This window comes from Dasypus novemcinctus, chromosome 14 (genome assembly GCF_030445035.2).
Source record: "Dasypus novemcinctus isolate mDasNov1 chromosome 14, mDasNov1.1.hap2, whole genome shotgun sequence".
NCBI lineage: Eukaryota > Metazoa > Chordata > Mammalia > Cingulata > Dasypodidae > Dasypus > Dasypus novemcinctus.
In genome coordinates this window covers 72492287-72508142 of record NC_080686.1, presented here as the reverse complement: position 1 = coordinate 72508142, position 15856 = coordinate 72492287, and the positions used below count along the sequence as shown (strand labels likewise).

The 15856-nt window shown below is 38.0% G+C and overlaps 1 pseudogene; it reads right to left on the bottom strand.

Moving 5' to 3' along the window:
- Positions 1-15638, bottom strand: part of LOC101431516 (cytosolic carboxypeptidase-like protein 5 pseudogene) — a 55878-nt pseudogene extending 40240 nt beyond the window's left edge.
- Between the last annotated feature and the right edge of the window lie 218 nt (positions 15639-15856).

Genomic DNA, 15856 nt, shown 5'->3' with positions numbered 1-15856 from the left:
CTGCTTATAGTACTCAACTGTTCTTGCATGTTGCCTACCTTTTCTATTAGAGTACTCTTAGCATATTATTCATTATTTTAAATTTCCTCTCTGATATTTCCAATACATATCATATCTGAATGTGGTTCTGATGCTTTCCTTGCCTCTTTGGCCTGTGTTTTTTCTGACCTTTTGGCATACCTTGTAAATTTTTTTGTTGTTGTTGAAAGCCAGACACATATCAGGCAATAGGAAATAAGGTAAGTAGGCCTTCAGTGTGAGATTTTATGTTAATCCCAGGGTTCTTAACCATTTTTGTCTCTTGGATCTCTTTGCCAGCCAGGTGAAAACCATGGACCCCTTACTAAGTCCACACTATACTGTGTATTATTTAATGAATATATCACATTTGCACCAATACATCCCCACAAGAATAATGTTTTCTGAATTTCATTTCAAGCTCACAGACCCCTTGTTAAGAACCCATATTAATTTGACTAGGAGGTGGGTGGTGCTTAATGTTTGCTGTAGTTTTAGCTGTGAGAAGCTTCAAGTTTCTCCAGTGTCCTTGTTTTCATCTCCTCATCTTGACTTTGGTCTTCCCTAACTTCTTATCCTTGGAGACAGTCTGTATCTTGCAGTTCTTTCAGCTGTAATCCATTGTTTTCACTCTACAACTCTGGTGTGTGGTGATAAGGTATAAGGAAAGGAAAGCATTCTATAATCTTATGATAAAGGATTTTTACCTAGACGGCAGGTCTTTTTTTTTTTTTTGAGCTTTTTTAAAATTTATTTTTTTAATTCATTTTTTAAAATATTACATTAAAAAAATATGAGGTCCTCATGTACTCCCCCACCCCCCTCACCCCACTACTCCCCCCATAGCAACATTCTCCTCCATCATCATGACACATTCATTGCATTTGGTGAATACATCTCTGGGCATCACTGCACCTCATGGTCAATGGTCCACATAATAGCCCACACTCTCCCACGTTCCATCCAGCAGGCCATGGGAGGACCTACAACGTCTAGTAATTGTCCCTGCAGCACCACCCAGGATAACTCCAAGTCCCGAAAACGCCTCCACATCTCATCTCTTCCTCCCATTCCCCACACCCAGCAGCCACCATGGTCACTTTTTCCACACCAATGCCACATTTTCTTCGATTACTAAACACAATAGTTCATGAATAGAATATCAGTAAGTCCACTCTAATCCATATTCTATTCCTTCGTTCTATGGATCTTGGATTGGTTGTGTCCAGTCCACATCTATGTCAAGAGGGGGCTTAGATTCCACATGGATGCTGGATGCAATCCTCTTGCTTTCAGTTGTAGGCACTCTTGGCTCCATGTTATAGAGAATGGTCTGGAAGTGTTTCATAATTATTTATCCCTCCTGCCAAAGCCACAAGGGGATCTTTCTCAAAGCTTCACCATGAAAACCTGATGGGGTTCTTGGAGGTAAAACCCATAAAAGTGGAGGGGACCCTAAACCTGCAGCCCTCAGGAATTTCTCATTCTTAGGCTAGTCTACACTCAGTCTCCAAAATTTGTCAAAATTACTAATTAAGTGCTTTAACCTGTTTATGTCTTCAGCAGTGTCTGTTTAAGGTAAGCAGATTTCAGTTGTGACTTCAAATTCACTTGTGACTCCAGATTTTAGGGGGGGCAGTTTATCCTGAAACCTCAGTTCTCTGATGTGTCCAAATAATTCATTGATGTTCAGTGTTTTCAGCTTTTTATTTTTGTAAGGATGGGAGTCACAGCTTCCAAGATATTTACATGTTGGAGCTAAAAACATGCTATGTATTTAATGTCAGTATTTCTCTCATTAATCCCTGTGAGAACAAGATTATGCCAGTTTTTGCTCACCGTTGTATTGCAGGTATGTAGTTCAGGGTCAGCAATATAGCAGATAATAAATAATTTGCTTTAAATGGATGAACAAATAAGTCAAATACACTAATACTCTAGGGAGCTTTCTTCTGTGTCATATATGCCTCCCTGGTCTTATTCTGCCAGTAGGCATTCTATTTTTCCAATCCATATTGTTTGTTTCATAGCACCCCTTTGAGTCATACTTGTAACTATGGAAGAAAATAACTTCTGTATTAATAACAGTTCAAGTCTTCTTTCAATACCTTTTCAAGGAGAGCAATTTAATGACTTGTCAAGATGCTATTTCTATTGTCATTACTAGGAATTATTTCAGGCAGCAAATACTTGTTGGGCACACTAGGCACCCAGGTGCTATGACTCCATAGTGATTTTAAATTAAAAAAACAAAACAAAAATAGGTATTCCTCTGCCTTGGGTAAATAGCTTGCCTCTCTAAATCTACCTCTCTGACTTCCTGACATTCAAGGTAGTATACTTTCTTCAAACAAGGAAATAAGCTAAGCTTCAGGACTCTTCAGCTTGGGCAGCTAATCCAGGTTCAAACTATCTGGATGCTGAGACCTAGACATATATTCATGTATGGTAAGATAATTATCCGGAGAGGCTTGCCACAAATTAGTGGTTATTTGAAGCTCTGTTTACAAATCATATAAATACAGGAGGCATGAAAAGACTGTTGAGCAAGGAATTCAAAGAGTTCTTTAACTTTCCTTCTAGAAAAGGATTATTTACACTAACTGTGGAGTGAGTTGTTATTTGTTTGTGTTGTGGGAACACAGGCTTAGGCACAACAGAAACTTTCAGCAACTGACTACTTTATTATTTATATAGCAAAAAAGATAAAAAAGAGCAAGGGAAGAGATCCCATCTTGGCTGGTCTCCCAGTGGAGCCAACTGTCCATGTCAAGGTCGGCGGATGGCAGCTCACACATCCCAGTTCACACTGGAGAGGAGGGACAAATCTGTACAGCTTGAGGGTGGGGTATTTATACAACCCAGAGGGAGGAGGCACTGCCATTGAGGGTTCCCACCCTGATAAGCAGCTGGAACTGCTAGTTACAGTTTAAGATGTGGTTAGGTTTTTTCATGAGCACTAACACCTTTCCAGGGCTGTGGAATGAAAACATACTGAAACATCTGCATGCAATAGAAAAGGAGGCAGAGGTAGACAAAGCCACCAGCTGTGTCTGGGACTTCCCCAGCATTAACTTGAAGCACTATGCTATGTATACACTCTCTCACCTCTAATTCATATTTCTTACCAAATTTGGGTGTGTTAACTCATTTTGAGTCAAACACAGAAGCTTCTGTGGAAACTCATATGTTGCTTATGGGAAAATGTATATTGATATAACTTTCTGGAAGTTATGAATCAAAAGACTTAAATATTGACACAGACCTATATCTTTTAGGAAATATTTCCAAGGAAATAACTAGGAGGCATGCCTAAATTTGTCTACAAAGGTGTTATCACAAAGTTGTTTAGAGTTCTGAAAATTTCAACAAATGTAATCATCCAGCTATACTGGATTAATTGATTGAATTAAATTCTGCAGTCATTAAAAATTATGCTATAAGATGTATTTATCAACATGGAAAATTATTTTTAATATGTTGGAGATCCACAACTTACCCTTCTCCCATTTTATAGAAAAAAGGCATCCCTTCAACTCATCCTGAATCTAACCATGACATAGACCTGGGGTGTAAAAACATCCCCTGGCATGGGACGTGACTCTTGGGGATGAGCCTCCCTGGCACTGAGGGTTTATTACCAAGCATCACCTAGCAATGCATTGGGAAAAAGACCTTGACCAAAGGGGGAAATCTTATTTACAAATGAGTTTTTATGGATAAGAGATTTCAAATGAGTTGGGAGGTCACTCTGGAGGCTATGCTTATGCATATCTCACAAGGATCTCATTGGTTGCCATAGTAAACAGTGCCTTAAACAGCAGGGCTCCTGAGGGCTCTAGAGACATCTAGACACAATAAGCAGAGCAGACAAGCTCGGGAATTCGGGAATTCAGCCCTCTGTCAGTGGGCCTTGCTTTGGAATTTATGCTCCCTAGTGTAACATAGACTCATTTATAGTATCCCTACACCTGGTTCTTCTGCGCCTTTTATTTGAACCTATAATTAGCACTATACTTGTCAAATACATGTCCCAGAGACTTAAAGCTTTGGTCCATACCGGTTGAGTCCTGACTCTCAGCAGAGTTGCAACACCTACTCTCCAGTTCATTGGACTCACTCAGGACAACTAAAAAGGATGGACAATGACCATCTCAATGAGCAGAGAGTGTCTGTAACTGCAAGCAAAATAGTTCCATATATCTGCCCCATGGGAACTAAGTCCTCTCTCAATTAGAAACAGAGTGGGCATCACCATCTCAAAATCCTCAAGATTGGAGAATGGACAATGGACTAAAGTAGACATATTATTCTATATAGACTTATATTTTAGCAATGGAAAAACTTGTATCACTGATATAAAGGCAGTGGCAACCAGAGGTTCTGAGGGGCAGGAAAGGAAAGAATAGTTGTAATATGGGGGCATTTATGGGACATTGGTATTATCCTGCATGACATTGCAATGACATATAGAAGCCATTATGTGTTTTGTCATAACCTGTAAAATTGTGCAGGGCAGAGTATAAACTATAATGTAAACTATAGTCCACATATGCTTCAATATGTGTTCATCAATTTTAACAAATATATCACACTAATGAAAGATGTCGTTAATGTGGGGAAGTGTGGGAGGGGAGGAGGTGGGGCATATGGGAATCCCCTATATGTTTTGTGCTACATTTTAAAAATCTAAAGCTTCTTTAAAAATAAAAAAAAATAATAAAAATTATAACACCAAACAAAAGATAACTAAAATAGTGTTTATAGGAAAGTATCCCTTATTGATTAATCAGGACACTGTCTTTCTCTGTCTCACAGATGTTTCTGATAAAGGTGATGTATGTGGCATTAGAAATGGGGTATGTTGCCCCTTCTAAGACTATTCTACATTAGATATATTATTGAGTAGGCAGTCTTTACTTCTCCCCTTCCCTAGACTCTTTTCAAAGGATGCACTGCTCCCTGAGAGAAAATCTAGTGAAAGCAAAGTGAAGAGAGCATTGCTAAGAGGCACTCAAAGTTGCTTTTCAAAAAAGAGAAAAATTTTCAGATATTTGTAATTTTCGTAAAAGAAAAACACCTTTGTGCCAAAGCATTATTGCTTAGTGTCACTGAGTCTTTTAAGAATAACTGGAATATTTTTCAGGGCTAATCAATTGTCTAGTTATAGATGAAATTTTAGAAATATATATTTTTGGTGATTTTTTTTTAGATTAAGTGTATATTATTAATTGAGATTATTAAATTATAATTTATCAAATCTGACTGTAAAACACATTCCAATTATATAGTTTTTCATCTTATAAAGTAGTATTTTCTATCTCCTATTACATAATGTAAAATTACATGCTAGTTGCCAGACCAATTTAGCAAGGAAATTATTTTTCTTTCATAAAAGAGAGAAATTTTATCATGGTGTCAAATAAAATCTATTCTTTATATGATTCTTATTGAATGATTCCACAAAATGGATACTACAGTTCAATGCATATATACACATCCATTTAAGAAGGCCTCAGCATGTTTGATTTATCTTACTCCTCATTTCACAACTACTCCATCACATTGCAGTATTACAAATTAAGACATTAAAAGAAACATATGAATTATAAAAATTGATACACTAAGTATATTAGCTCCTACTTCATTTTTAGTGAGACAATTACTTTTGGTGATCTATTTTACAGGATATATATTCCATAATTTGCTTCTTAGTTCTTTTTGTAATAGTGTTTGTTTTAGTTTCCTAGGCTTCTCAAAGTAGGTATAATAAAATGGGTTCAACTTAAACAATGGCAATTTATGTGCTTACAGTTTTGAGTCTGGGAAAATGTCCAAATCAAGACATCACCAAGGTGATGCTTTCTTCCCAAAGACAGGCTGCTGGGGATCTTTGGTTCCTCTGCCAAATGGCAAGACATATGGCAGTCTCTGTGGTCTCTCCCTTCTCTTCCAGGTTTCATTGTTTTCAGCTTTTTGCTCTCTCTCTCTCTCTCCTCTCTCTTTCTCTCTTTCTCTCTCTCTTCATTCCATTTATAAAGGACTTCAGCAAAAGGATTAAGTAAGAGGTATGAATCAGGTGGATCATACTTCAACTGAAGTAGCCTCATCAAATGTCATACTTAAAATGGGTTTATACTCACAGGAGTGGATTATATTTAGGAAAATGCTTTTCTGGGATACATACAACTTCAAACCACCACAGTGTTTGAAATATATGTTAATCCATTTACTTGAATTAAAAAGTAAATCCATAGTTTTCTAAGAGTGAATAAGTTTAATTAGGCTGATTGTCAATGAAAACAGGCTTTGCTAATTAGGTTACAGAACGGAAATTTTCCATTAATTGAATGAACTAAATCTGGAGCCTCAAGGTTTTGACAAAAAATATATTTGAAGCATGCGGGATATGGGAGATGCAATCATTTTTATGAAACTATTGTATTGGCAGCTATATATGGCAATTATTACTATTTCAATGTCTCAGTTGTTTTTGAGTATATTGGGCTAAATACTTGTCACTAAGTGCAAATAAAACAGATATAATTACTAGTTATTTTAGAAAGTACTAGTAAAGCATTCTGGTACTTCCCAGAAATTGAAAAAATGAATGACTCCAACAACTGGGTAGCAAGTGGGTTGATTTTCAATTCTTATCTCTTAATGAAATTGAAGGAAAACTCAATAAAATATTCAGCTAATAGATCATTAAAAATGTGGTTTGTTTTTTTTTTGTGGTAGACAACTTGGAGATGTATGGCATATAACTCATATAAAGTTCTCAAAGAATTAACGATATCACTATAGCAAAATCTCTTCCATTTTCATTTACTTATTTATATGAATTGATGCTGACCTGCTCACTCTCACTCAAGCAATAAGTAATATTAATCTAGAGTCACATTAACTAATTGAAAAAAATTGCCATTCATATCATTAAGTGCTTAATTGAATTGTTTTCATTTAATAATTATCAAAAGGGCAGACAGCTCAGGAATTTGGCACCCTGCCAGTGGGTCCTACTTTGGAATTTATGCTCTCAAGTGTGACAGAGTTGGAATCAGTGGTAGTTTCCCTACACACGATTCTCCTGCCCCTTCTATTTGAACCTATAGTTAGGACTAGAGTTGATAGGTGTATGTCCAAAAGACTTAAATCTTTGGGCTGCCCATGTACCAGTTGGACCCTGAATCTCAACGGATTTGCAAAACGTACTCTCCAGTTCATTGGACTCACCCAGGAAAACTAACAAGGAGATGATGATTGACAACCACCATCTCAAGGAACACAGAGAGTCTGTAACTGCAAGCAAGATAGTCCCATCCATCTTCCCCAGGGAATATAAACTCCTTCTCAATTAGAAGTGGAATAGGCACCACCATCCCAGAATCCTCAGGAATGGGAAATGAACAATGGACAAGAGTAGACTTACTGTTATTGTACTATAGACTTATTATGATCCTAAAAATGGAAGAACTCTTATCATTAATGTGGAGGCAGTGACCACTGGAGGTTCTGAGGGGAGGGAGAGGGAAAAATTTGTATAATTTTGGGGCATTTTCGGGACTTGGAAAATTGTTCTAAATGACATTGCAATGACAGATACAGGTCATTGTATATCTTGTAACAACTTAAAAAAATGCATGGGAGAGAATGTAAACTACAATGTAAACTATAATTCACATTTAGTGGTAAAGGTCCAAGATGTGTTCATCAATTTTGGCAAAGGTACCACATTAATAAAGGATATTGTTGATGTGGAAAAATGCAGGAGGACTAGGGAGTGGGGCATATGGAATCCCCTATATTTTTTTAGGTAACATTTATGTAATCTATGTTTCCTTTAAAAAAAAGTATGTTAAAAAATAATCAAAAGTTGTAATATATGTATATTATATTAATCAAATTGCATATTCATAATGCAATGATATAATATAGAAAGTATTTTAACAAAGTATTTTCATTTGAATTTATATAAATATAGTTTTATTATAAACAAGGATGATAAGGAATCAATAAAATAATTTAAAGCATAAAAATATGATTTATTATGATGAAACTCTGTGGGGGAATTGGAATAAAAATTAGAGCTCAAGGAGAAAATGATGTGCAATTTCTTACTATTGAAAGAGAGCTATAGAATCGTTAGGGTAGATTATATTGGCTACATTTAAAAGAACATTTTAAAGGTTTTATTTAAAATACCCACATTGAAATATGTCAGAAATTGCATGCTTTGAATTTCTTTAAGCTGATGTTTAAAAATTAACTAAAAATAATGACTAAAACTCACTACATCCACTCTAATCATGAGAAAATCATCAGATGAATCCTAATGGGGGGGCATCCTACAATATACCTGACCAGTAGTCCCCAAAACTGGAAAGGTCACTAAAAGCTGGGAAAGTCTGAGAAACCGACACAGCCAAGGAGATCTGATGACTAAATGCAGTGTGGTAGGCTCCTGGAACAGAAAAAGGACATTAGGTAAAAACCCAGTCTGAATAAAATATGGACTTCAGTTAATAATAATGTATCAGTATTGGTTCATTAATTGTAGCAAGGGTATCACACTAAGATGTTAATAATAGGGGGAACTGAGCCCAGGGTGTATGGAAACTTTCTGTACCCTTGAGACAATTTTTTCTGTAAACCTAAAACTGTTCTAAATAATGAAATTTAGTTTTTCAAAAAGGTTTAGTGGACATCTGCATGCAAACACGTTTCAAGAACATGAGTTCATGTCTCTGTTACTTTCTAGCTATATTCATTGGAACAAATACCTAACCTCTCTCTGCCTTAGTTTTTACATCTAAAAAATTATGAGGGTTATTGAGGGGATTAAAATAATGTATATAGGACAGCATGTGTAGCATGTGTAGCTCAGTGGTTGAGCACTTGCTTAACATGTATGAGGTTCCAGGTTCAGTCCCCAATACCTCCTAAAAAAATAATAGCAATGCTTGCAATTATTTGCCTGACATTTAGTAAGCCCATAAAAATGGTTATTTCTGCTGCCATTGTCATGAACAGATATGTCAAAACTAGGGGTTATGAGCAAAAGTTTATGATTAAATTTGAGGTCATAATTAACTGAAAGAAAGTTACATGTAAGACAAAGAAACCAAGGTGAAAATGTTCATTGTCAAGAAACATTCATATGCACATGCAGGCAAACTTTTCCAAGTTCTGAGCCCTTGAAATATCCTTTTGTTATTCTCCAGTGCATAGATTCTTGTGCCCTGACTTTGACACGAAGCACAAGCCTTGAGTGAAGCCCAAGGGAAGTTCTGAGCCTACCCTTGGTGATAACCCTTGTGAGTACCCAGACGCAAATCAGGAGGCCCAGCCTCACAGCCACTGGAGAAAATGAGGTTGACCACTGGCTATCTTTCTTTCTAAAACTATCCACCAATGAATGAAACTTAAATCAGTGAGGTTAAAGTTACTTGTAATCAAACTGCTGAGTTACAGTTTTTCTAAAAGTTGCTGGGAGCAATATACTAGCAATAAGTTGGCTTTTACAATGGGGATTTATTAAGTTAAATGCTTACAGCTCTGAGGCTGTGCAATTGTACAGATCAAGGCATCATTAGGAGAGCCTTCCTCCCTGAGCTGCAGCTGTGGGCGATCAGGCACATGGTGGCATTCTCTCATCTCCCCCCTCTCCTCTGGGCCTTGTTGTTTTTAGCTTTTGGCTAAAGTTGCTTCTGCTCTGCTTGTGTTTTCCACTGATTTCAGCTTCTGGCTCCTGGGGCCTTCTCTCTCAGCATCTGGGGTCCTCTTTTTTCTGCACCTTTTTCTGTATCTGTAGCTTTTTATCCCTCTATTTATAAAGGACTCTAGGATTAAGACCCACCCTGGGTCACATAACCAAATCAAAGACCCTTATCTGAAGTAATTTAATCAAAAGGTCCCACCTACAATAGGTTTACATGCACTAGTATGGATTAGCTCTAAGGACATGATTTTCTGGGGTCCATAAAGACTTCAAACTACCACAGAGGGCAAGGCAAGTTTTCAAAAACATTTGAAACAGCAAGACAATTTTGAAGAAATATTTGAAATACTGAAATTTTATTTGCATGGTTAAGTGTCTGTCTCCCTTTCCAGAATATATATTCTTCAAGGACAGAAATCATGGCTTTCTAAAGTCTTTATCTCCAACATCAAGCTTAAATGCCTGGTACATAGTTGATAGTCAATAAATAGTTGTTCGATGAATAAGCTTGCCCCAAACACAATGTTTATCCCAACACAATTTATGAAGATAGTGAAATTATATTTATGTTCTCTTTATAATATAAACTGATAGTGATAACCAAGTGGCTTGCTCTTGCATTAGACATTAAAGTTTTCAATTTACAATTACATCTGGTATCCTCACAAATCCTTTGTAGGAAAATTAGAGCATATGTAATTTTTCCTTCATTTTACCAAGAAGAATGCAAACATTCAAACATCTGCCTGTTTACAAGACATCCAATAGTTGTCTGTCTGAGGAAATCATGGAAATTCAGTTCTGTTTGTCTTTATGACCCATTTTTTACTTGGACAACTAACTGGGAACATTTGTTTATTCAATCCTTAATTTCTTCATTAATTCAAGAAATGTTTACCTATTATCAAGTTTGTACTAGTTATCATTAAATGTGCTGAAGTCCAACACAACCAAGATAGAGCTTATGTCTATCAGTAAATATAAAAAGATTTTGTGAAACTAGATGAGCTGTATCTTAGTTTTCTAGGCTGCTATGAAAAATAACATACAGTAGGTTGGCTTAAACAACATGAATTTATTGGCTCACAATTTCAGAGGCCATAAGTGCAAATCAAGGCATTGGCTCAAAGACTTGCTTCTTCCACAAGTCAGTAGCATTCTGGCTAGATAGCAATCTATTTTTCATGAGGAAACTGGATCTCAGAATGGTGTTATCTGAGGTTCTAATAATTAATGGAGTTGAAATCTAAACCCAAACCTGTTGAATGCACAAGACCACATTCTCTCTACCTTATCTGTGATTTCTAATATAGAAAATGATGACATTTTGAAGATCCAAAATAGGAGATAACTTCAAATTTCTATCTTGTGTTTTGCTTGTCATGGCTGAAAGGAAATATTAAAGTTTCTGGTTAGTGTGATGACCATTCTACCTCTCTCTAACTATTTTCCTTTCCTCATTTTTTTGTTATCCTTGGATAATGCTTTCCCAGCCTGACTCTTCACTACTGCTCTCCCCTCCATGTGCTCTCTGGGCCCAAGTGGTATTGAAAAGGGGAAAGAAATGTGCATGGCAAAAAGTTGGAGATTCAGGGGGCAAGGGTGTATCAATAAAACATGAGATGGTGATGGAAGTGTTAGTGGCATTTTAGCAAGGAAACAAGGGAGAAGGAGAAATGGTATGGATGGCAATGTTCTTGGATCATAACAATAATCATGAGATTATTACAATATAGTATAATATAATATAAATTATACTATATTATACTATACTGCATTATATGTATTATATATTATACATTATATTATAAATGTAACAAAGTATTCAAACATATTTAAATATCAAGAGATATAAGAATGGGTTCACACAACTGTGGGGATTGGCAAGTCTGAATTCTGTAGAGAAGACCATAGTTGGAAACTGGATAAAAGAAACATCAAACTTCCCAGAAGAAGTTGGTTATCTGGAGTAGAAATAGAAATTCTTCTTTCTGCTGCTGAAATCCTTAGTTCTCCCTTTAAGGTCTTCAGCTGATTGGATGAGGATACTTCTCACATTGCTGATGGAAGTCTCCTTTGTTGGTCGTAGATGTGCGCAGCCATAGATACAATCAACTACACAATGATTTAGGTCCATGAAATGCCATCACAGTTATAATCGAGACAGTGCTTGCTTGACCAAACAACTAGACAACATAATCCAGCCAAGTTAACACATGAAATGAACAGAGAGAGAGATGACACGGGTTCCCCAGGCATGTTTCTGGGATCTCTTCAGAACCCTCTTGCCCTTATCCAATTTCTGCCCGCTTCACACATTTGACAGTGTCTGTTCAGGTCCATGACTGTTCCTTGTCTTTGAAGGATGACCTTGACTTTCCTGGAGTGGACTCTGTTCAATCTAAGATCTGGGCCACTGTTTACTCCCTGGTTCTATCCTTCTCTGTTCCAGGCCACAGAACTAATATCCTGAAATATAACCCTTGAAGTCTCCCATCTGCCCCCCCATAAGGTATGATACTGACCATGGGCCCAATTATCATTTGTTCCTTTACTCCCACGAGGCTCCAATGCCCATTGCTTACAGAAAATCCTGGCGACTCTTACTCCTCTGCTGCTACCATAGGCCAAAGACATACTCACCTCTCACAGAAAGGACAGCTGCAATGGTATCCTTCCTGCTTCCATTCTTGTGTTCTCCATACAGAAGCCAGGTGCTCATTTAAAAATGCATCTGTGCTCAAAACCCTCACATGTCTTTCAATCAAACCAAACATAAAATCCAAAGCACAGCATGGGGCCTACCAGGCCCCAGTCGATCTGTGCCCAGTTGTCAACAGCACCTTGGGTGTTCTGGACTCCAGGAGCACTGGCCTGCTCAATGTTCCCTCAACACAGGCCAAGGACATTCTTGCCAAAGAGTCTGTACATTTTCTGTTTCCTGTGCTTGTAATGCTTTTCTTTCAGAGGTTTCCATGCCTTGGTGTCTCATTTCCTTCAAGCTTTTGCTCAACAGTTACTGTATTTAAAAAGCCTCTGATGGCCCTAAAATAACTCCCTTATCATGACTTTTTAAATTTTGCCTCACAGCTGTTATCACTACCCAGAATTATCTTATGTAAGTATATTAATCACTTATTTGTTGATTTTACATCTTCCCCTCTAGACTTTGTTTGTAAGGGGTCAAAAACCATTTATCTTTGTTCTCCATGGTCTCCCCAGCACCTAGATAAATACTGGCACATAGTAAGTGAACAAAAGTTACTTGTTGAATACATTCATGAGAGAATTAATGGAATAGTGTCTTGTTCTTTTTTTTATTTCATTGCCAACTTACTATTAGGCACCAGCAAAACACCTAGTAACCCCTTATTTCATTCAAACTACTTTACATGTGAGCATGATGTAAGAAATTCCCCTCTTCCCAATCTAGAAGCCAGTGATCATTCCCTAACAGTACAGGCAGTGATTAAACACTGGCTTTGTTCACATGCATTTGGTATGAGTTTTAGTTCAGTTAACTCACTAGTTGTGATCTGCAAACCTTAGCTCTCTCATATTTACATGGAAATATTTATGATACCTATCTCATCCTATTCTGAAAAGATTGAATGAAACAATGCATGCAGTCCATCCTAAATAGATGGCAACTTTGTTGCTACTCATGGACTCTTCAGTGTGAATTGGGGAGAAGACTATTTAAAAAAATTTTTTAAATATTTTTTATTAAAGAAGTTGTGAGCTTACAAAACAATCATGCATATCATGCAGAATTCCCTTATGTTACCCCTCCACCAATGCCTTACATTTTTGTGGGATATTTCATATAGATTATGAAAGAACATGATCAGACTATCACCACTATGATCCATTGTATACACTTGATATTTTTTTCCACACCCCCCTTTATTAACAATATGTATTAGCATTGTACATTTGTTATAGTTCATGAAAGAAGAGTCTCATATTTTTACTGTTAACCACAGTCCATCTTCCTCCACATGATTCACTGTGTTACACAGTCCCATGCTTTGTACATCCTATCCAAAGTGTATGCTCAGTGGCTCTAACTTTCATCACAAAGTTGTGCAGTCATCATATCAGTAAACCCTTGAACATTTTCCTTAGTTCAAAAGGAAAAACTCAATATGCCTGTATTAGTGACACAGCATTGATATAGTACCTTCTTTGACATTGATGTAAGAATATTACAATGTTGCTATTAACTATAGTCCAAAGTTGCATTAATTATATTTTCCCATGCATGTTTATATTCTTACCACCTTGTTCTAGTTCATAGAAGAACATTCTTATGTTTGCACTATTAATCACAGTTCTCATCCACCTCCAGATTCACTATGTTATTCAATTCCTAGGTTATTCTCTAGCTTTCTTTCATTTGATATTTATATTCCTAGACTACCCCTTTCAGCCAAAATCCCATTTATAAACCAACTGTGTTAGTTATAATCACTATTGTGTGTTACTATCAACTCTATCCATTTTCACACATTTATACTGCAGCTCATTGAAAATTCTACATACATTAAGCGTGAGTACCCCTTCTCAGTTCTCATCCTATCTCCTGGTAACCTATAGTGTAGGTTTTAATTCCATGTGTTTATTGTTGTTTTCAGTTCATAACAGTGAGACCAAACATTATTTGTCCTTCTGTGTCTGGCTTACTTCACTTAGCATAATGTCCTCAAGGTTCTTCCATGTTATATGTGTCCCAATTTCATTTCTCCTTACAGCAGCATAGTATTCCATTGTATGTATATACCACATTTTATTTATCCATTCATTGGTTGATGGACACTTGGTTTGTTTACTTTTTTTGGCAATTGTGAATATTGCTGCTATGAACATCGGTGTGCCAATGTCTGCTCGTGGCACTGTTTTCAGTTCTTCTGGATATATGCCCAGTAGAGGGATTGCTGGATCATAAAGCAGTTCTATATTTAGCTTTCTGAGGAACCACCAAACTGTCTTCCACAGAGGCTGAGCCATGCTACATTCCCACCAACGGTGAAGGAATGTTCCTATTTCTCCCCTTCCTCTCCAGCAGTTGTTTTCCATTTTGTTTTGTTTTTTCTTAAAATTCTATGAGGTATGAGATGATATCTCATTGTAGTTTTGATTTGCATTCCATATAGCTAGTGATATTGAACATTTGTCCCCTGCTCCGACGCTCCATGATCTCCAACAGCTTTGTGGCCAGCTCAACTGGCTGCACCCGTCGCTGCCAGTCACCACACATCAGCTGCAGCCTTTGTTCCAGCTCCTTCAGACCACTGGCCCACCATCACAGGCACCCACAAAGAGGGTCACCCTGTCGTATGAAGCGGAATGCGCCCTGGGCTGTGTCAACTCTGCCCTAATGGACTGCTTGCTCCAACGAATAGACCCAGACAAGCCATTTGCAGGACTCGTCCTTCCCACCCGTGGAACCCCCACTGGCCTCATCTGGCAGGACGGTCCACTCCTGTGGGTCCATTTAGCCAAAAGCAAGCTTCGCAAAATCACCCCCCAATCCATCCTGTTCGCGCAGCTCGCCATTGCCCTTGTTGAGCGCTCCACCCACCATTACGGGCGTCATCCAGATGTCATCATTTGGCCCCTTACAACTCAGCAGGTCACTCACTTGCTAAAGGACTCCATAGATATGCAGGCACTGTTCCTCCTATTCCCCGGCCCATTCGATAATCACTTCCCCCAGCACCGCCTCATACAAGGCCTCAGCACGCTCCTCGTCGCAGCTCCTGACCATTTCCCGTTCCCGTCCTCCAAGCCACTCCCCAACGCCGCCATCGCCTTCACCGATGCCTCCAAACACTGCCTTGCTATAGTCCTCTACAAGCCCAACTCCACACAACCCCTCTGCCACACCCGCCAACATAGCAGCTCTGTCCAAGTGGCCGAATTGAAAGCCGTCACTCTGGCTCTCCAATACCTCCAGGACCAGCCAGCAAATATCTTCACGGACAGTCTCTACTGCCTGCAGGTCTCTCGTATCCTTGCCTTTGCGGCCTTCCTGCCGCCTGCTAGCATCGGCAACCGGGACATCAACCTGGCCTTAGCTGACCTTCAACTCCTCTTAGAGAGGCGGCGACGACC